The following is a 21,796-nucleotide window of genomic DNA, read 5'->3' as shown; positions in this document are numbered from 1 at the left end:
TAGGTTAAGATTTTTTGGTCATGTTCAACGTCGACACGTTAATCACCCAATAAGAATAATAGCTGAAGTGCAGATTAATGGAAGGAGTAGGAGAGGAAGACCAAAGAAGACCTGGGGGGAGACGACAAGGCAGGACAAGTTGGTAAAGGGGATTAACATTGATATGACCCAAGATAGAATTGTGTGGAGAAATGCAATTAGGGAAGCCGACCCCGCATAGGGATAAGGCAAAGAGAATGATGATGTTCATCAGCTTGTAGTTGTACACGGTACCTATATAGGCCTCCTCTATAAACTTCCATTCTGATCTATCTTCTCGTTAGTCAGTGCATCTCGTGGGTGTTCTTCCTTGGTTTTGTCTGTTTGCTTTGATCTCCAGTCGCAAGATTTTTAAATTCTCCAACAACATTTTTTTTTTATTTTCTGGAGAAAATATCAACAGAAAAATGATATGCTCATATGTACTTATGTTCATAAATTATAATTATATACAGGATAGCAAGAAAGTATGGAAACACGGTAATTTCTCGGAAACCGCTTAAACGATTGTTATAAATTTTGGTGGGTAAGGGTATTCTAATACGGCCGGTTTTATAGTGGTAATTACACTGTTGTCAAATCTTCCGTTTTTCTGGAAATCTAATGCACTTTCTTATTTTAAATGTAATACCCTGTATATTTTTTGCGTTTTGAAGTCCTTAAGAAATACTGATTGTTTTTCATGTTATGTTCCCTATACCTAAATGCCATAATTTTGGAGTTATTGCTACATTTATTAAAAAAAAAATTTTAATAAATTATACAAATTTATTTTTTTGGACCGGGTAGATACTATTTTAGGCTCTTTGGTTTATTGGGAACAAAAAAGGTCTTATGCAATTTTCCTCAAAAGTTAATCGTTTCCGAGTTATAAACAATTTAAAACTGAAAAAAAAATCGAAAAATGACGATTTTCTGGGTTCAAAAACATAAGTAAAAAATATTATTTTTGAAACTAGGAAGTGCCTAAATTCAAGTTCAAACCTTATTTTATCAGATGCCGATAAGTGATTTTAGACAAGACGAAAACGGCGGGTTCGTTGGGAAAAATATTTCCATGAGATTTTTTTGCATAATTACATTCGTGAGACATCCCAGAATAAGGTTCAAGAAGTCGCCCACGTGAAAAGTTAGCCAAATTTTTTTTAATCAAATTGCAAAAATCTATATTTTTGGCCCGGACAATTTATTTGTAGGTTTCTTGGGCCATTCTGGATAAAAAAGGTTTCTTATAATTTTTCTCTAAAGTTGATCGTTTTCGAATTATAATCAATTTAAAATTGAAAAAAACGAAAAATGGCGATTTTCAAGGCTTAATAACTCGGTTAAAAGTTATTATTATGAAAGTCAGAAAGTGACTAAATCAAAGTTTAATGCCCCCTTAGAAGATCCCGAAGAAATTTTTGTCATAATTTTATTACTAAGCTGTTATTTTTAAGTAATAATATTGAGCGCCATGCACGTGGTAGGCGGCTGTAAATGTGAGTACAAGTACATGGTGCTCAATATTATTACTTAAAAATAACAGCTGAGTAATAAAATAATGACAAAAATTTCTTCGGGATCTTGTAGGGGGGGGGGCATTAAACTTTGATTTAGTCACTTTCTGACTTTTATAATAATAACTTTTAACCGAGTTATTAAGCCTTAAAAATCGCCATTTTTCGTTTTTTTCAATTTTAAATTGCTTATAACTCGAAAACAATCAACTTTAGAGAAAAATTATAAGAAACCTTTTTTATCCAGAATGGTCCAGAAAAGCTATAAAAAATTGTCCGGGCCAAAAGTATTGATTTTTGCAATTTGATTAAAAAAAAATTATTTAAAAAAGTTTTTTTAAATAATAAAGGCCTACTTTTCACGTGGGCGACTTCTTGAACCTTATTCTGGGATGTCTCACGAATGTAATTATACAAAAAAATCTCATGGGAATATTTAACCCGCCGTTTTCGCCTTGTTTATTTGGCGTTATTTCATTCTAAAACATTATTTTTTAGTTGTTAATGCAGCCCGATAGCCCGTCCTCTTATATGAGCTTTATTAACAATTAAAAAAAAACAATGTTTTAGAATAAAATATGCCAAAAATTTTTATAGGGATCTGATAGAAAAAGGTTTGAGTTTGAATTTAGGTACTTCGTAATTTTAAAAATTATTTTTTCACTTGTGAAAGAAACGATCAACTTCTGAGAAAAATTACATAAGACCTTTTTTGTTCCCAATGATCCAAAGAACCTAAAATAATGTCTACCTGGGCCGAAAAAATTGATAAATTAATAAATTGTTAAATTTTTTTTTAATAAATGTAGCAATAACTCCGAAATTATGGCATTTAGGTATAGGGATCATAACATAAAACAGTATTTCTTAAGGACTTCAAAACGCAAAAAATATACAGGGTGTTCTATTTAAAATAAGAAAGTTCATTGGATTTCCAGAAAAACGGAAGATTTGTCAACAGTGTAATTACCACTATAATATCGGCCGCATTAGGACACCCCTACCCACCAAAATTTATAAAAATCGTTCCAGTGATTTCTGAGAAATTACCGTGTTTCCATACTTTCTCGCTACCCTGTATATTAAATTTCCGCTAATTGTGTAGCAATACATAAATAATTTGAAACTATTAAAAATTACACTAAAATTTGCAACTACATATACAGTAGAAAAAATGAAAGAATACCCATAAACGAGCATATAAAACACGCTGTATTTTCCTGTCACCGTGTCACACAAAAAATTGGCCAGCGCAAGTACATGTAATAATTATTGTTACATGTACTTGCACTGGACAATTTTCTTTGTGACACGGTGACAGGAAAATACAGAGTGTTTTATATGTTCGTTCATGGGTATTCTTTCATTTTTCCGACTGTAATGCAGCCTAATTATTTTCTTAGCAATAAAAACAATATATTTGTTAAATTGGAAATAGAAATTATATCCGATGATATTTGCAATTTTATTAAGATATTTACATCGCAAGCTTTTATAAGAGTAGGTACTTAGGTTATATTGGCCATAAACGATTTTACAGTATTTTTCCAATAACCCTTTGTGTTTAGTACATTCTTAAAATGAATGGTTGAAATTTTAACTTTTATAAGACCATGTTGTTAAAACTTTATCACTTTACGATTAATATAAAAGTGTAATTTGCAAAGTACATATACCAAATTTAATCAGTCAGTATTATCTCTAGCGAACATAAATTAAAACGTAAAGTATAGACGGTCCAACAGAGAAATAGTTTATTTTGAAGGATATTCTTCAGAAGATATTATAGGTTTAATTAACAGTTTTGAAAAGTTTACCAAATCTAGCAAAGGATCAGAAAACTGAAAGCTTGCAATTTAAGTCAGAAAACCTTTTAAATGAAGCATGGTGTATAGGTTGTTCCAAGATTTCTATAGAATAGAAAATAGTGGTTTTTCTTTAGATTCTAATTTATTTATTGAATCATAATATACACAGGATAGGGTTATGTATAGAAAAGCATATCAGGCAAATGGCCTCCACTGATCTGCTGGAACATACCCTGTTCCGGTTTTTGTTCTGAACACCTTTCAGTATTTTCTACACTCCATCATCTGCATATTAAACACCAGGCATTGTTACCCTGTTATCTAATCCAACACTGATAAAAGTAAATACTGACTAAATACCGAGCCCTGATTATATCCTACTTTCACCTGAAATTTATCAGTCTCTACCATACCTGTCCTAACCCTAGTTGTTAGTCCCTCATACATCTCTCACAATTTCACATACTAACCGGAAACTCACCTTCTTATTGAGCGCCCTCCATACAATTTCTGAAGGCCTTCTAGCATTGGAAGAGTAAAGCCAAATACTAGACTGTAATACATACAACTCTTGACATTTCCCATTACATTTGAGGAAGCAAAAAAATAGCGCCATCTAGCGGTCTTGCGGTGATAACCAGAGCAATCTAACCTTACATTTGTAAAGTTGCTTTATTATTGTTTTTGTATAAGTGTTTGAACTATTTTTATTTTAATTTAATTTAGCAAAATTAGCTCGTTATTCAAAAATTAATAAAATTGATTTGAATGTTTACGTCAAATTTTACGTTGTCAAAACGTAGTTTCACCGCAAGCCGACAGTGGCGCTAGTGGCAACGTGCTTCCAGATTTCTGTGGGAGTTGGATATATTACAGTCAATAGTATTTGGTAAAGCTAAGAATAAAGCCTTTGATGCTTTATTCTTATATTTTTTCATTAGCTCCCTCATATTGAAAGTTGCATCTGTTGTTGATATTCTTTGGAAAAATCAAAACTGATTTTCAACTATTTTTGTTCTGTTTGATCTGCTTTATCACTTTTTATTAAAATTTTTATGGTATAGTAATAAAATCTTAGAACTAAATTGGCACCAACCAGCAACAATTGAAATAGAGCACACAACATATGAATATATACAAATCTGATTAAGAGTGCGACAGGGTTGCGTCTTATCACCGCTATTATTTAATCTGTATTCGGAGTCTATATTCAAAAAAGCATTAGACGAGGTCAAATGTGGAATCAAGAGTAACGCAACCAGCATAGACAACATCAGGTACGCTGATGATACCGTCCTAATAGCAGGCAACGCACAAGCACAAGTACTACAAAATATAATAAATTCGGTAGTTCGTCATAGTAAAATATTTGGTTTACACTTAAACGTTTCCAATACTAAACTTTAAGTATTCTTAAAGACACCAATAAACGTACAATTGTATGCCAAGGGACAAAATTTGTTATTATTTAATAATAGAGCAAGTAATGTCCATAAAATATTTGGGAGTATATGGCAATAGCCAGTGTAACAAAAAAAAAAGAAATCCTATCAAGAATCGAACAAGCAAGGAAAACACTCATGAACATAAAAACGTTTTTATAAGATCAGACCTTGGTCTGGAGCTCAGAATCCGAATGATCAGATGCTATGTGTTTTCTGTGAAAGTTGGACAATAGACTCTGAAACAGAAAAGAGAATAGATGATTTTGACATGTATATATACAGACGGATGCTGAGAATTCTATGGGTACAAAAAGTTTCTAACAATGACGTACTTCGGCGCATAAACAAGCAAAAGGAATTACTAAGAATAATCAAAGAAAGAAAAATACAGTACTTGGGCCATGTGTTGAGAGAGGAAAGATATGAACTACTTCAAATTATATTAAAAGGTAAAGTAGAGGGCAAAATATCAGTAGAAAGACGCTATAACTCTGGCTGAGAGACCTGAGAAGATGGTTTGACCGCTCATCTGCAGAAAGTTTTCGTGCGCAGTTACCAAAATTACCATAATTGCTCGGAGGTATGACCCGAGAATGGTTCCAGTGTTTTTAATCTGGTAGGATATAGAATGGTATTTTCAATATTATTTTGTGTGCTATTAGATTGAAAACTTAAACTTTTTTCTAGCAGATGTCGCTAATGTCAATAATGACAGTTATTATTTTTCTCCATAACTCTGAAAATATCGACCGCATGGAAAAATTGTAATGAAAGAAATTATAGAAGAATACATTTTGATCAATTTTAGTTCTCATACTTTTTGTCGAAAAGTTCAAAATGGCGGAGATATTGAACAAAAAGGGTTCCGTTTAAAATCAAAATGACGGCTAACGCAACGGCGGAATTCAGTCGAGATTTTAAATTTACACTAATATTGTTAGTACTAAGGTTAGGCCTCTTATTTGTCTAACCCGACTGGACTATCCCTGCTATCTTTGTTATGTACCACATACGGAAATTGTTGTAAGAAAAAAAGTTGGGCGTCTCGTCAAAATGAAACTACTCACGAAAAATTAGCTTGTTAGTAGTAAATAGTTAAAATGAGCCTGGGATCCCTGACTATAATAATTACCCTATAAACTTAACGCCGCTGCAAGATAAAAGAATCCACAACTCCACAAACAATGAATCACCTAATAATTACCCTAAAAACTTGACGCCACTGCCAGATAAAATTAATTAGGTCTGTCCCCTCACCACCGTCCCTTTTAGAACTGAAACAACGGCAGAGCCTGAGAGCCCGAGAGGCAACACAGAGTCAAGGGTTCTTTCTCCCAATAAAGTCCCCATTAGCACGCTCTCGAATGCCCATTATGATATGCAGAGGTATTTCTCTCTTATTACAGATTAATATTTGGTTAACGTGGATTTCAGCGGCGTTTGGAGGTTTTAATAAAAGCCCTGTTGTCGTTACAGCTTTTTGTAGTAATAATTAAGGATTAGATGGAACTGACTCACTGTAGAATTATGATGAATTGATAATGACTAGGCAGGGTTTAAGAAAATTTTGTTTGGATAGGATGCAGTGTTTTGGTTAAGATAGTAATGGTTGATGGGAAAATAAGACAAATATTTAGAAAGACATGCATCATTTTCTGACAGATTCAAATGAAAAACAGCTTCAAGAAAGATAAGAATTTTATTATATGGTAAAATATAATTAAATTAAAGAAAAATAGCAAAGGCATAGAGAATATTATATTTATGAAAAATAAATGGAACATAATTTATGTCTTTAATAAATATGTTCTTGGAAGTAAACTAAATTATAAAGTAAGTTATACTAAATTACACGCAGCAACAGTTCATTTCCAACCAGAATATCAATTTAGGAGCTTCCTCGTGATCTGAACTGCTTCTTATTGACATTTGATCCGCAACTGCAGTAGATATTATCAAAAGCAATGAGACAACAGTCGTAGCTCCCTTCTGCTAATTTTTAGCAATCGCAGATGAAATGTCAGGAAAAATAAATCCAGACTACGAGCTATAAACCGAAAAATAATGTTTTATTACAGAATATCAATATTAACCCTTTGGCTCTTGTCGGAATATGTATATATCTCAGATGTTCGAAAACGATGAAACTGGCACATGACTAGAAATCCTGCAGATAAAACTATTTTAAACAATGCCACACAAAAACTAAAGCGATAAATCAAGCGCATTTAAAAAGATTCCATCCATAGGGGACTACCTCAGTGAACTAAGCGCTGAGAAAACGACAGATTACTTACTCTCTGTGGAAAGCAGCGAAACAACTTAAAAGACCAATTATTATACAAAATCCTTCTATTAATAATAGCAAATGCACCTGGACTCGAAGCAATTAACAAAAAGCAACAATATTTGCTAATCATTTAGAAAATACATTCAAATTACATGATGGAGAGGAACTTCAAGAACAAATTAAATTAAATAATGAAAACTCAAAAATTAGCCGTGTTACTTCTAATGAGTTAGAAACAGAAATAAAGCACAATTTGAATCCGAAAAACACCCCTGGCTTTGTTATTTTAGAAAGAAAACTATTATAAAAGTGACCCACCTTTTCAACGCTTCATATAGACTTAAATATGTTCTGAAGTTGTGGAAAGTGGCAGCGGTGATAATGATATCTCAACCTGGCAAACAACATCAAGAAATAACATCGTACAGACCAATATCACTCATCCATGTGATAGCGAATCTGTGCGAAAAAATGCCCCTAAAAGGCTAAAGCCAAAATTGAAGAAATACAACTAATCCCATCACACCAATTTGGTTTTAGAGAGAGCCATTCTACTGTTAATCAAGTGCATAGGATCACTGATATTATAAAAATGGCACTGGAAGAAAATAAAGTTTGCACCACTGTCTTCCTGGATGTGGCCCAAGGCCACAGGATGTGGCCCTGTATGTGGATTCGACAAGGTGTGGCACAAAGGATTAATACATAAACTGCGCTATCACCTACCAGAACAGTACGCTCAACTTTTAGAATCTTACATATCAGACAGATGCTTCAGAGTAAAGCAGAAGGAAGCATACTCTGATTTGAGACAGATTATAGCTAGTGCTCCACAAGGAAGTGTTCTTGGACCAGTTCTGTTCATTTTATATGCCAGAGATATCCCTCAACTACATTAAGATACTATTGCCACATTTGCAGATGACACGGTAATTATCTCAGTTGGAAATAATCATCAAAAAGCAGTGAATAACCTTTTTTTTATTGATAACAGCATCAACCACTTTGGGTTATTAGCTGTACTATAATATTAATACATGGTTACTTAAACCTAGTACCTAGTATTTTTGATTATTACATATTATGTTCACAGTTAAGTAACAATATCATAATTTACAAATTAGAAATGGGATTTACAAAATGTTAACAGTGGTTACAGTTTGTTTAAATCATTAATGTCTTTCAAATAATTTGTAAGCTTACAGTGTGGTCTTAAGACTGCTTTTAGACTGTTAGGTATTGAGTGTTTTCCCGTTTGTCTATCACTTTTTCTTTAAGGAACGATTTGTAGTCGAAAAGAGACACTAAGTTGACTAACATTGAAAACGCACTGTGTATTGCTTCTTTGGTATGAAAAACTGCTTTTTCGTTTCCTTGAAGTATTGAAGTCTAATGTGTGATGAAACCCATATTATAAAGCCTACTTGCTGCCTCGTGTTCTTTAGGAAATGTAATTGTTCTTTTATTAAAATGCCTATAGGATTACTTGTATATAACTGTTCTATCGTATGTAATGCCCTGAGAGAGTCGGTAATTATGACAGATTTTGGAAATTTTTGAGTACGAATATGATACATAACCTTCATGACTCCATTATATCAGATAGATAAATGGACTGATTTGGACAGCGTGGAGAATCAAGTTGAATGAAACCAAATCGATACATATTGATTTTACGAATAAAAGGGGACATTGCATACCAATCAGAATAAATTATATCCAGCTTCCATATGAGAATGCTGCAAAATATCGGGTATCGCTCTTGATGCAAGACTCAAATGGATGGCACACATTAAAAAAAAAGACAAGACCTTGTAATCAGATATAAAAATGTATTGGTTACTTAGATGTGACTCCAAATGATCAATTCATAATAAGTTGCTACTCTACAATCAAATCCTCAAGCCTGTTTGGAGTTGTGACATATAACCATGGGGGTGTGCCAGTGAAAGTAATGTACAAATAATTCAACGCTTCTAGAACAAGGTACTAACAAATATCGTAGATGCTCCTTGGTACATTGGAAACAGTAACATCCACAATGGTCTGGGGATCAGCACCATTAGACAGACTATCTCTAAACTTGGTCGGAACCACGAAGACAGGCTCCATCGTCACGTGAATGTTAAGGCCCTCCAGCTACTCGTACTTTACCAGCCGTACCAGCTACTTTAGTACCACATACTGTGGTACTAAACCATATGAGCTTGTGCAGTGCACATAGTACGGTAGTGTACACGTTAATTATTGTAGTGTAAATAGGCGATCGTATCAGACTGACTTTGTCAGCCTTCAGCAAGCTGAAGCATATTTTCAAATCGTCCGACATACCAATATGCCTTAAAAGAAAAGCCTTATCAGTTTGATTGGCCAGTGTAGACTTACGGAGCGGAAACGTTGACTATGACAAGGAGAACAGTGCAAAAGATTCACGTGTCTCAAAGGGCGATGAAGCGTGCTATGTTGAGCGTTTCACTACGAGACAAGATCTCAAGCCGCCAGCTACGACAAAGATCAGGAGTGGGTCATGCAGTACAGAGAATAGCAACACTGAAATATAACTGGGCAGGTCACGTGGCTCAAATGACAGATAACAGATGGATAGTGCGGACACTGGAATGAAGACCAAGAGATGATACCTACTGAAGCAGAGGTCGTCCATCAACACGTTGGACTGATGATATAAAACGTTGTCATAGAAATTGGATGCAAGAGGTACAATATCGAAATACAGTAGAACCTCGATTATCCGTCAGGGCACCGGACCAAGGGTATGACGGATAATCGAAAAGACGGTTAAGAGAACATTAAAAAAAAAATAAAAATTGATAATAAAACCCTCAAATTTTATTTGTATGTTTTGTTTGATGATATAAGAGAAATTTGTGTTCGTGTTAATATTGTCGAATTTGGTTAAAAATATTCTGAAATATTTGTTTGTTTTACTGATGCTTCACATTTTGCAAGAGCTGATTTTCTTATTAGGCGTAAGATCATGCAATCTACTTTATTGGATTCTTTTTGTCGAGAATACCACTCGGTGAATGGTTGCATGTGAGATGCAGCTTCTCTAGCTTCTTTAGGCAAATCTTTGTCAGTTGCAAAAGCATCGTCGACATCGCCACCGTCAAATTCCAAGTTTGTGTCACCTTCTAAACCTGTTTCGTCAGCCTCTGTTTTGCCATTTCAACAATTTCATCATGTGTCAGCAATCGATAGCCATTTGCGTCCTCATCACAAATTAACCATTCGTTATCTTTAGGCAACGAAAACAAAACAGTTGATTCAGCCATAACTTCATTTGTTACCATACTGTACATTTCAGCGAATTTCGTTTGGCTTATCATAATTCTAAAAAAAAATGAATTGACGACTCAATTTTTTGCTTATGTACTCAATACAACTTATGTTCGGACCCTGACGGCTAACAGAGGTGACGGTTAATGGAGAGACGGATAATCGAGGTTCCACTGTAGATGGAAAATTATGAGGGAGACATATGTCCAGTGGACAAGCGAAGATTTAATGGTCAAATATGCGATATGCTAAGAAACGGGCTTAATGGTGGGGGGTTTAAAAATGCCAAAAATACATCATGTGATTAATGGACAGCCCCAAATACTGCTGAGTAAGACTGTAACTTAGAAAAATGTAGCTAGACTTTATGCAATTAAGTTACTCATTGTTCTATCAGTAAACAGATTACAATGTTACTTCGACTGGAGCATTAAAAAAAATATATCGGTATATATTACCATAAGAGTGATTAGTGTAAGAGTAACATTTTTTAGTTCATTTTATAATCTATATACTTCTCGTCTACCATCTTAATTATTTTGTGCCTAGAAAAAGCTACTTTGATGGCACGTTAGAAGAGCTTGCTTGCAGCGATAAAACATTTTCTTGGGCAATAAATAACTGTCGTAATTCCGCATTTTGCACGTCGCTATTTGTTTCTTAATCAACTCGAATCTTTTAATTACCTATCATGGCCCATAAATTGAGTTCGCCTTCGCTAAAAAACTACGAGCATGTAATCATTACCAATTGTATCGGTAATTGCTTTCAGATATATCTAATAATTATGCGACCCGCTGAGGCAAGCAAATATGAAAAAATTTTCGCCTACGTGCCTCCATTCTAAGACGATTGGACCACCATGACTACGTCACAGGGTGGTCGCTATCGTATGTTCCACTACAAGGTAAACATGGTACTTGTTAATGTACTGGGATCTGGATAAGAACGTAGAAATCAATATTACTTTCTGTTCTACAAAATTTAAAGAATTAAACATTCAGAGTTTTTATTAAACACTTTTATTTAGATCAATCGTTTGCGTCAAACCTTTAGACGTTAATTTGACTGCCTTTTCCTCAATGCAAATGAATGAAATTTTGCAGACATATGCATTCGCGGGAACAATACACGAATAGTCGATCAAAAATTTTTTTTGTCTTTATGAATTGTTTAAATAAAATAAATGATTTTAATGGAAAAAGGTGAAATTCTCTTGTTTTTTACAATGCAGAAACTTGAAACTTTTACAGATTGTAGCTAATTATATGAACTATACATATTTTCACTTTTTACGTTAATTGTTTACGTTATGCTTCATACATAAACAATAGAGTTTCAAATTTATCCAGTTTCTGTCCGATTTCTATCCAGTTTTCAGCGAAAAAGTTATGGCACCACAGAGACACGAATGCTGCCCTTAGTATTGTCGTGGGCTTCGACTGTCCATAAAACGCAATGTTCGACTGTTGACTACGCTGTCGTGAACTTGGACAAGAAAGTGTTTGCGCAAGGACAGGCTTAAAAGCCTGCATTGAGCCTGCAAAGCTTACGTTGCATTGAGTCGAGTCCGATCATTAAGGTACATATCCATACAAGGGTGAACCGCGCTCGGTGTAGCTGCTCAAATGAATACGGCACGCGCACCCCTACATATAAACCGCAAACCGTTTGAATCGAAGAGGGTAAGCGCCGAGCGGCGATCACCTACGTATCTACTATGTGGAGCTACTACACCGAGCGAGGTTTACCCTTGTATGGATACGTACCTTTAGACGGCTTTCGCATCGAAGAACTGCATTGCGAGAAATTAACAGGGTCTACATCGTGCAATAGTAAAGTATTAGGCTGCGAAAATTGTAATAAGTGTAAATAATAATTTTGATTCAAGAAATGTATGAAGAAATTGCAGAAAATGTACAATGTATGTATCAAAATTTGAAATAAATGCAAAAAATGTATCTGTCATATACTTACATCCTTTTCTAAACATGACGATATATTTTAATGTTTGAAAAGTGTAATACTAAAAAGTAAAAAATAAAAAAATATGACAAAAAAAATTTTTAAGAAACGCTTTTCTTTAGTTATAAGTGACTAAAATTTAAAATATTATAAAAAAAATAAACTAAAAAGCAAAAAATAAAAAAATTAAACTCGAAGGATTATTCGAAAAAAAAGTTCGTTAAAAAAATGAAAAATCTAATACATTCGTAAAGAAAAGCGTGGGGTGCGTCTTCATCGAATAAACGGTTTGAGGATAGCGCCCCACGCTTTTCTTTACGAATGTGTTAGATTTTGTCATTTTTTTAACAAACGTTTTTTTTTCGAATAATCCTTCAAGTTTGATTTTTTTATTTTTTGCTTTTCATTAATTTTTTTATAATATTTTAAATTTTAGTCAGTTATAACTAAAGCAAAGCGTTTCTAAAAAATTTTTTTATGTCATATTTTTTATTATATTAAGAATACCATAAAAAATAAGCTGAACATTCTTCTAGTATTTCTTCTGTTTAAGAATTATGTTTAGTCCTTATGTTATTTTCACAGTTCTAATCTAAACTTCTCTTATTAAATTTTCCTTAACCCTTTGAGGCCGGAATTAATTTTTTTATGAAAAACAAAGGTTTAATGATTTTTTTTTGTATTTATTAGTGTTCTTTGAACTTACAAAAACACATTTTAATTTTTTCAGGATAACGAATATCCCGGCAGGATATGGTTACCACCGGTAACCACTAGACACTAAACCCAAAAAGAAAACAAAAGGAAAAGTGGATTTAATAAAATAAATTGGCTTAGAATCTAAGGTTAATATACAAATTAGTTTGGAAAACAATGTGTTTAATGAGTTTCTCGGGAAATAAGTGTAGGAACATATTTGTAGGACTTTCGATGTTCTCGGGTACATTTGGTCCAGTTTCTTCCCGATACTCCTTGATTTGATTCACGTGTGAAACATCAAGTGTCCATTTTATGATCTCTTTTAGGAGTCTACTTTGGCTTTGAGTCAGAGGCAAGTCGTTATCACTTTCCCCATCTTTGTCCTGCTGAGGAACAACATTGTCTGTTGACCGGATTACTGTTTTTTAAAACTTCCAGCTCATCGTTCATCACATTCTCCAAATCTTAGGTCACTGATTCAGCATTACTTGGTATTTCATCCAATGCCTCAAAGTGGAGTGGATTCATATTTTCTAAGTCTCTTACGGACCAGCGTGTCTTTGATTCTAAAAAAAAAGAATAATTCTAAGTGCCTAGTGGTTACCAACCAAAAACCGATAATAAAACGTGACAGTAAAACTCACACCAGATACACTTTTTATTCTTTTTATGTTATTATTACATTTTCTAAATAATATACTACTCACCTGATATTTTTGAGACATTTTTTATAAGCAAAACCACTCGAAATAAATAAATATACAAAGCAAGACACATGATATGTCACTGTCAATGTACCATTCATGTAAATATGACAATAGAAACTTTAATGTCCGACTGGTCTATTATTTGACAAATAATGACATTATTTCGAAGTCTATTAAGTACGCTATAACACCCAAGGGCGTGTTATTGAAAATAACGCCCTAGGGCCTATTAAATTTAAATAACGAATTAAATACTCTCAAGTTGACAAGTAAAACTCTAAGTAAAACTATGGTTACCACAATTACGTTACGACTAGTTCTGGTAAATGTACTTATTTAAAAACTAATTAATTCAAAATCCATTCAAATTTTTTGATTATCAAGAATAATTTAGTCGGACATTAAACGTTGAAGGCACCACGGGTATTATAATAATAACGCTTTCGGTCAACGTATATACCTCGGGCCGAAGGCCCTCGGTCTATAGAGCATTGACCTCAAGCGTTATTATCCTTATAATACCCTTGGTACCTTAATAACTATTTTACCCGGGATATGTATAAATCGCTACTAAAATACAATTGTGGAGTACATAGGCAACACATTGTACAGAACGACTTTGGTGAGAAACCAGCAGGAGCAGGCACATAAACAAAAATTATTCAGTTTGTGGTTAGCAGCAGTAACCACCAGTCCTCAAAGGTTTAATAGAAAAATCCGCCATTTTCCTGATATGAACGAATAATGCCCAGCATAACAAGAAGCTCTCCGTTAACTTTAAAAACAGATTACTGACTCACCACTTAACCCCAAAATACATTGAAGATACTTAAGACATAACTTTAAGCTTTCGGTATGACCTACAAAGAACGGCAACAAAACTAAAAACGCGAAATAATATAATCCAATAGCTATGTGGCGCCACATGGGGTTTCTCCACCTCTGTTCTCAGATTACCCGTTCTCGGACTCGTATACTTAGTAGCTGAATCTGCTTCCCCAGTATAGTTCAAAACTAAACACACTAAAATGGCTGACACCAAAGTGCACCAGAAAATACGAATGATATCAGATGCAAGTAGATTAACACCGAACTATTGACTTCCCACTGCCGGAACTACGAAGTCATTCTCTTTTCAGAAAATATAGAAAAATTTACCACCAACTACCCATCCACAATAACCAGCTTAATATCGAAATTAATAGACTCACACCAGATATCCTCCATTCTTAAAGTCACCTCCTTACATCAGGAATCAGGAACAGTTCAGTATAACCAGCACCTGAAAAAGTCACTGGGAGAGGGACTCACCACAGGTAATCCGTCAAATAGTCTGTATCAATTATAAATCACCAGGACCTGAACTTCAGCATAATTCATGGATCACACAGCAGTTTACATATATGGGGAAAAGCCTTACTCCTGAGTAAGACTGTGGTGCACAACGACATTCTATTCATCACATTGTTGAATACGTTCAATTCAAACGTTAATATTTGGACAGTTCGCCGAAGGTTGAAGTAGTTTTGTTTCAATATACCACTACTCTGGGCTAATTAGCAAAATACAAGGAAAAGTTATTTACCAGCAATTTTATTGCTGGAATCGAATCTTATTATTGTATGTATTAATAATATAGGTATGCAAAGTCCGCAGATAGTGTGCTACTTTATTTATAAACAAAATGGCGCCCGAAAATCGTGTTTTTTTCAATTTTTGCTCTATAACTCCAAAGATTTTAAATTTACACCAAAAACACCCAAATAAAAATTCTCCGCAATTAAATTCTGCATAGAGACGTGTTTTCCCCGATTCACTTCGACGAAAACTTTCCCCGAAAAAAGCGGGTTTTTCCAACAAAATCTTTAATTATCAACTAAAACTTTAGATAAGTAATTGTTAATCAATAACTAAATAACTTGGTAATGTAAAAGCCCTTTTCGTATGGATTATAATTCTAGAAGCCGATGGAAATTGAATGAACAGTTTAGCAATAATTGAATTGTTAATTAAAAATTTACGGTCGCTATAATAACGATAATAATTACGATGCATACGAATAACTATGATTTTTTCAGAAAAAGACACTATACCTATCTAATATACTTTACAGAAATAAAGGCCGCTATTTAAGCGGCCTCAGGAATATTTTAAAATTATAAACAATTTTTTGGCTTATAAACAAATAGAATATCTCGAGAAATATTAAACTAAATTAAATTGTGAAAACGGTATTCGAAGAACAGCGGCAGGACGCTTCTTTTAAAAGAAAAACGTTTAATTATGACTAGTGGTTCCTGAGATACAACAGGTGAAAGTTGACCGGAATTTACGGCAAAGATATAAATAATAGGATCATAATTTTCAAACCGTCAACTTTTTATTTTTGTCCTCTTTCTCCACACCAATTTTCATATCTTTAAAATACTCATAACATATATTATTATAATAAAAACTAGCGATAATACGTGTGAAAATTGCCAAAAATAGCAAAATTCCAATCAAAAATTAGGTTGGAGAAAATGTAACCCCTTTAAGTTCAAAATCGGTATACGTTAAAAAAATGCATTTTCTCGGCTTCCCATGGAGCAATTTCCTTCATTCTTTCTTTGTTTCCTAATAACTCGAGTAGAGCCATCGAACTAACGCATTATTAAATGTCAAACTTGCTTTTGTTTTGTTATAATAGATTAATTTATTTATAAGAACAGAAAACTACATATTTTTTGCAGTTGTAGGCTTTTTTTTAGATAAACTTACTACAAGTGTACCTTTTAAAGTTAAAAACATAAATATTCTCATTTGAAAGCTGTATAATTATTTAAACAATTTTTATTTAAACAAATTAAAATTTTGTGTTATAATAAATAAATTAAATTATTATAACAAAACAAAAGCAAGTCTGACATTTAATAATGCGTTAGTTCGATGGCTCTACTCGAGTTACTTGGGAACAAAAAAAGAATGAAGCAAATTGCTCCATGGGAAGCCGAGAAAATGCATTTTTTTAACGTATACCGATTTTGAACTTTGAGGGTTACATTTTCTCCAACCTAATTTTTGATTGGAATTTTGCTGTTTTTGGCAATTTTCAGACGTATTATCGATAGTTTTTATTATAATAATATATGTTATGAGTATTTTAAGGATATGAAAATTGGTGTGTAGAAAGAGGATAAAAATAAAAAGGCGATTGTTTGAAAATTATGATCCTATTTTTTATATCTTTGCCGTAAATTCCAATCAACTTTGACCGGTTGTATCTCAGGAACTACTCATCATAATTAAACGTTTTTTCTTTTGAAAGAAGCGTCCTGCCGCTGTTTTTGGAATATTGTTTTTACAATTTAATTTAATTTAATGTTTCCCGAGATATTCTATTTGTTTATAAACCAAAAATTTTTTATAATTTTAAAATATTCCTGAGGCTGCTTAAATAGTCCAATTTCAATTCTGTAAAGTACATTAGATAGGTATAGTGTCTTTTTCTGAAAAAATCATAGTTATTCGTATGCATCGTAATTATTATCGTTATTATAGCGACCGTAAATTTTTAATTAACAATTCAATTGTTGCTAAACTGTTCATTCAATTTCCATCGGCTTCTGGAATTATAATCCATACGAAAAGGGCTTTTATATTACCAAGTTATTTAATTATCGGTTAACAATTACTTATCTAAAATTTTAGTTGAAAATTAAAGATTTTGTTGGAAAAACCCGCTTTTTCCGGGGAAAGTTTTCGTCGAAGTGAATCGGGGAAAACACGTCTCTATGCAGAATTTAATTGCGGTGAATTTTTATTTGGATGTTTTTAGTGTTAACTTAAAATAGTTGAAGTTACAGAGCAAAAATTGAAAAAAAAACACGATTTTCGGGCGCCATTTTGTTTATAAAAAAAGTAGCACACTATCTGCGGATTTGCATACCTATATTATTAATATATACAATCATAAGATTCGATTCCAGCAATAAAATTGCTGGTAAATAACTTTTCCCAAAAATGGCCTATTCTCCGATAATCAGCCCAGACTACACCCAAATTGCTTCCGCGTCACCGAATACCAGGATTGTAAATTGCTACTGAACATTTATATTGAAAATTAGTGCACTTAAATAATGTGCTTTTTACCGACGAATCCAGACTCTGTTTACATTCTCTAGGCGACCGTAGAAGAGTATGAAGAAGGATCAGAGAGAGAAGAAAATGAATTGATCAGCGTTCTCGCCTGATCTCAACCCCATAGAGCAAAAATGGGACATGCTTGGCAGGCAAATCAGAGATCATCAAGTAGATCCGTGTACAGTCAATGAGCTTCCTATATGTGTCCTTCGTACCAAAAAACTAAGTCCTTATACTGTCTCCTATTTCTGATGTTCTCAAAAACAAAGTACTTGTACTTGGTTTCTTCTTAAAGGCTGAATACGATGGATTGTGATAATCTTGGGTAACAAAATCACTTGAAGACAAGATTTGTTTTTTATTAAGATATTTATTTTGAACCAAACGTACAAAACAAAAGATAATAATTATCATTAATTACTTGTTAATTTCGTTATTTAAATATAAATTACAATCTACATTTAGGACTTTCGTAAATCTCTGATTATTGTGACGATATTTGATATATGAATAATAACCGACGCCAACGATCGAGGGAATTAGTTATCGCATTTATTTCCCAGCGCGAAATAAATGTACAAAGAGAGGAAGTATCTGGCTCAGCGCGTCAGATGGTAAAATATGTAATGATGGTTACGCTCAACTCGCATAACTGTTGCAGGAGATCAGTATTCGTCGATTTCGCTCAGCTCGCCAAGTCGACGGGGTTCGGTAGATTTAGGAATAGCTTCGGGATACGTTCAACTCACATGGGACGTGAATTGTAAATTGTAGAATTCCCTCATCTTCCTTAGGCTCAGCATCCGTATGGCTTGCAAATTGTAGAAGTCTCGGAGGTGTAACCAGAGAAGGTTCCCATTGTTTTTATTCTGGTGGGATGTAGAATAGCATTATGTTGTTTTATATGCCATTAGAGTGAAAACTTAGTCTTTTTGCTAGCAGTTGCCGCTAGGGCATCTATGCCATTTCGTTCGTTGCAATCCGGGACGGCACGCTGGGGTTTGTTTTGGTTGGATCAGGGAGAGCAGCATATGTGCCTCCTGATGAGAGACTAATAAGTTTCGAAACCGGTAGGGGTGCTTGCAGCACTCTCTGGTTAGACTAGAATATGGTTCGGCTGTGTTTTCTTTTTGCAACGAAATTGAAAATGGTTATTCATTTTTGATTTACATTTACTCAGTGTGGAGTATGAAGGGAACCATTCTCGTTGGAACTTTACCGCGCTGAGCAGATGGGACGTGAATTGTAAATTGTAGAATTCCCTCATCTTCCTTAGGCTCAGCATCCGTATGGCTTGCAAATTGCAGAAGTCTCGGAGGTGTAACCAGAGAAGGTTCCCATTGTTTTTATTCTGGTGGGATGTAGAATAGCATTATGTTGTTTTATATGCCATTAGAGTGAAAACTTAGTCTTTTTGAAATAATAACTTTTGGGGGTAACAACCCATTAACGATAGATAATACATATCATTTAACTAGATGATCTAACTAAAAAAATCACGGCGGAATTTGTACTAAGTCTTTTCTTGTATCTGCAGGTCTTTAATCTGCCTAAGGGGTTTTGCCGAAATGGAAGCTACCTTCTGTCTATCCATTTTGAAAATATCGCATTCAATGTCATGATTAATCTCATATGTTAAGCTCTTCAGTATCCTGCGATACATTCTTTACTTTAAAATATCATTTCGTTTGTTGCCTAGTTCTATCTATGTGAGATTTTAATTTTTCATGTGTCACCAAATAAAACAAGAGTATTGTTAATATATAAAATTTATACAATATATATATATATATATATATATATATATATATATATATAATATTATACTGTTTAAAATGTAAATTTCTTCTCTTACAATTCTGATTTAGTTTCCGACCACCAAGCCCCTCGAATCTTGTCGATGCGACAACGACAAGTGTGCTAAAATTATTTTCGCGTTGTATGCAAACTAAGTCTAGTTAAATGAAGCAGATAGACAAAAGACAAAAAGTGTTGAAAAGTCGACAAAACAATGCACCTTCCATCAGTCCGTCTGTTTATTCAGACATTGCCGATCTTGAATTCTAAGTAGGCCGCGCGTTCCGTAATTCTCAGTCGCTGTGTAAATGCATTTTGCGCTCAGAATGAGAGGAAGGAGTTGCTAATAAAGCGTGCTATTTAATGAAAACGAATCAAGTCAATAAACTCATCTGATGTTATAACAATATTTATATCTACCCGGAAGATACTCTTTCAAAGACAAAAACAAATCTATTAAAATTTAGATTCATTGATTCAAAATTTATTTTATGTCATACCGGTTTAGTCCTGTCGCCAGAGGGAGTACAACGGCCTCTTTAATTCCGATAAATTTACCCAAGTTTTTTTTTATGTATTTTGACCCGTGGAACACGAATTTTTTGGGTAACAGTTGATCCGGATGTCGATAAGATTGTTATAAACAAAGAACTTGAGGAATTGCAAAACAGCGTTTTTTCGCAAAACAAAACATTTTTTTGTATTTTCTGGGTGATTTTAACCAAAAAATGTTCTTAAAGTTTTTTCGTAGGATGCATACTTTTCAAGATAAACGCGGTTGAACTTTCAAAAAATCTAAAAAATGCAATTTTTGAACCCGAATAACTTTTGATTAACAAATATAATAGCAATTCTGCTTTCTGCATTTGAAACTACAGGTCAAATTCTATCGGTTTTGATTATTTGCATTTCTAAAAATTAATTTTTGTATTGTTAAACAAAGCTATAAACACATAGTGTTTCCCGTGCCCAATGCATGCGTTTTAAGTACGTAATCTACGTAGAAATTGTCTCTATGCGCGCCTACTCGTTCGATTTTAAATGAGAAATACATTGAAAACATCATTTAAGCACTATGTGTTTATACCTTTGTTTAACAAGAAAAAAATTAATTTTTAGGAATGAAAATAATCAAAGCCGATAGAATTGCTATTTTATTTTTTAATCAAAAGTTATTCGGGTTCAAAAATTGCAATTTTTTGATTTTTTGAAAGTTTAACCGTGTTTATGTCGAAAACTATGCATCCTACGAAAAAACTTGTAAAAACATTTTTTGCTTAGACGGAATGACCCAAAAAATACGAAAGCATGATTTGTTTTGAGAAAAATCGCTGTTATGTGATTCCTCAAGTTCTTTGTTTATAACAATCTTATCGACATCCGGATCAACTGTTACCCAAAAAATTCGTGTTCCACGGGTCAAAATACATGAAAAAACTTGGGTAAGTCCATCTGAATTAAAGAGGCCGTTGTACCCCCCTGGCGACAGGATTTGTTTAATATTGTGTATTTATTACTTAGTTACGAACCACATAGTGGTAAACTTTATACCCGCGCGGACATAAAGAAATTATTGCAATAGGAAACAACAAAAATCAAACATTTACGCATTCAGTATTATTTTCTGCCATCCATTGTTGAAATTTAGCGTATTCCTTAAAATACGTTTCTTTGGATTTTTTCGGTAACAGATTCTCAGTCGCTTTTTTGGCTCTTTAAACTATTTCTTTAGAAATATCGAAATTCTGACTTTTCTTTGACAATGTCACATAGAAAAACTTTGTTTAGGTTAATGACAAATTGCTAACCAACATCACTTTCCTAGTAATGGAACTAAATACCTGCTGCGATACAATATTACTTCTAATCAATATAAAATAAAATTAAAACTTTAATTGATGCAATGAACCGGTATGACATAAAATTTGGTATGCACCACGTGCATTATTAGATGTTTATACCCTCGGGCTACATATAAACTCTCGGGCCAGAGGCATTTGAGTTTATAAGCTTGTCGCCCTTAGGGTATAAACATCTATTTAATGCCCTTAAAAAACTATGATTTAAATTCAAATAGATATAAACAATTAATTTTATTAGGAATTTTGGAGCCATCTTTATTAAAATA

This window comes from Diabrotica virgifera, chromosome 7, assembly GCF_917563875.1.
Source record: "Diabrotica virgifera virgifera chromosome 7, PGI_DIABVI_V3a".
In the NCBI taxonomy this organism is placed as follows: domain Eukaryota; kingdom Metazoa; phylum Arthropoda; class Insecta; order Coleoptera; family Chrysomelidae; genus Diabrotica; species Diabrotica virgifera.
The sequence above is the reverse complement of the archived record's forward strand: the minus strand, read 5'-3'. Positions refer to the sequence as shown.